The sequence below is a fragment of the Bison bison genome, unplaced genomic scaffold (genome assembly GCF_000754665.1).
Source record: "Bison bison bison isolate TAMUID 2011002044 unplaced genomic scaffold, Bison_UMD1.0 scf7180017864343, whole genome shotgun sequence".
Lineage (NCBI taxonomy): Eukaryota > Metazoa > Chordata > Mammalia > Artiodactyla > Bovidae > Bison > Bison bison.
The window spans coordinates 4783455-4785806 of record NW_011494915.1 but is presented as its reverse complement, the minus strand read 5'-3'; positions in this window follow the sequence as shown (position 1 = coordinate 4785806).

Below are 2352 nucleotides of genomic sequence, written 5' to 3'. Positions count from 1 at the left end.
CTAGCAATTTTTTAAAATCATTCAGCGTGCATAGAGATTGCACAGAAATTTGAATTTTTTGAGGTTTGATTTTAGATTCTTCCATAACATGTCCTAAATAATTAAAGGGTGCTTTCCACTGAATTTTATCTGGCGCAATAAGCAGGCCATGATTTTGAAGAGTAATAGTAACTTCCTTATATAACTGTTGTAAACAGAGTTCAGATTCCATAGAGAGAAATATATCATCCATATAATGAATTATAAATGCAGTAGGATACTTGTCTCTAATGGGTTGTAATAAAACAGATATGAGATATTGGCAAATGGTAGGGGAGTTCATCATTCCCTGAGGTAGCACCTTCCATTGGAATCTTTTAACAGGAGCCATGTGATTTATAGAAGGAACTGAAAAGGCAAAACGTTTTCTATCTTTAGGGTGCAAAGGTATAGTAAAAAAGCAGTCTTGTAAGTCAATAATAACTACAGACCATCCTTTTGGCACCATAGAAGGGGAGGGCAATCTGGGTTGTAAGGGCCCCATAGGTGACATGGTATTATTAATATTTCTTAAATCTATCAACATTCGCCATTTTCCTGACTTCTTTTTTATTACAAAAACAGGGAAATTCCACGGGGAAAATGAAGGTTCTATATGAGCTTTTTGTAATTGTTCATTAATTAATTGCATAAGAGTTGCCAATTTTTCTTTAGTTAGGGGCCATTGAGGTGTCCATACTGGGGTATCAGATTCCCAATCGAGGGACAGCAGTGTTAACTCAATGGCCCCCAGTAAAAAGGTTCATTTAAAGAAATTGTGGCTTTTGTTTGTTCAAGAAAATCCCGTCCCCATAAATTGATAGGGATATCAGTAATATAGGGTTTAAGATAAGCTACAATTTGATCAGGGCCATACACTTGTAAATAGGATGCACTGACAAAAGTTTGTGTGGCATCAGCTTCACCCACTCCTAATAGTCTAGAAGGAGCCACAACCTTACCCCAATCGAGGGGCCACTCTGCAGCTCTAATGATTGAAATGTCAGCTCCAGTATCTAACATGCCTGTGAAATTCTTTCCCCGTATGCGTAAAGTAAGCATGGGTTTCTGATGTTCCTTTAATAAGGTGGATAGTGCAGCAGTAAGGTTGGTACTGCCAAAGCCTCCCTGCCGAACTTTATCAGATGCCTGCATTGGTTTAACATATGGCAAAAGTAATAATTGTGCAAAATGTTCCCCTTTTTGTAAGTATGCATTTCCCGTTTTCACAACATTTACCATAACGTGTATTTCCCCTTCATAATCTTCGTCCACAACACCGGTCAATACCACTAAACCTCTCATTGTGCAGTTATTACGTCCCAAAATCAGTCCCACTGTCCCGGGTGGAATCGGGCCATAATATCCAGTGGGAATTTTGTTGGGGTTGTATAATTCTATTAGTTCCATATCATATGGACTAGGTATATCAATGCAAGCGCTCTTAGATGTAGCTGCTTGTAGCATCATAACGCTAGGTCCTCCTTTTGTAGTGGGGCTAAAGGATGGCCCCTTTATCAGTTTCCCTGTTGTTTTTGCTGTGCACGGGGTTCAAAGTGTTTCCATCCGTATCAAATTTAGAATGACATTCATTCAGCCAATGAAACCCCCTTTTATATCTTGGACATACTCCTGGGGGTCTCTTCCTATTAGAAGTAGTAGTATTTTTTCTGGCCTGTGTTGGCAGGTGACATTGTTTTTTCATATGGCCGGGCTTCCCACAGTTAAAACATTTGGTATTAGCAGCCTTTTGTACATTAAAGGTTTCCAATGCTGCCAATTTTGCTCTATGGGACATAGACCTGATGTCCCTACATGCTTTCAAATACTCCATAAGAGAGCCAGTCTCTTGAATTGGTCTGAGCACAGATTGACATTCCTCACTAGTATTTTCAAAAGCAAGTTGTTTTAAAATAATGTTTTGTAAAGTCACATCCTTAATAGATTTTTCAATTGCATCCTTTAATTTTCCTATAAATTGAGAATATTCCTCCTCATGTCCTTGAATAATCTTAACAAATGAACCATCAGAGTTAGCGCTAGCAACCTTTGCCCATGCCCTGCAGGCAGTTTCTTTAATGAAATGTAACATCTCAAGGGTAATGTTAGCTAATTGCGCCATTACATCCACCATAGTCCCTGTTCCAGTCAGTATATCATAGGTTAAATTGGCAGGGTTACCACGAGATTGCTGGTCAATCATCAGCTGTTGGGCCTCATCACCAACCCACATTTGCCACTGCAGTAATTGTTGAGGATTTAAAACCATCTTTGCTACTTGAAAAAAAAATCATATGGCATCCAATGGTCAGCCCATCCTCTGAGAAATTCTAT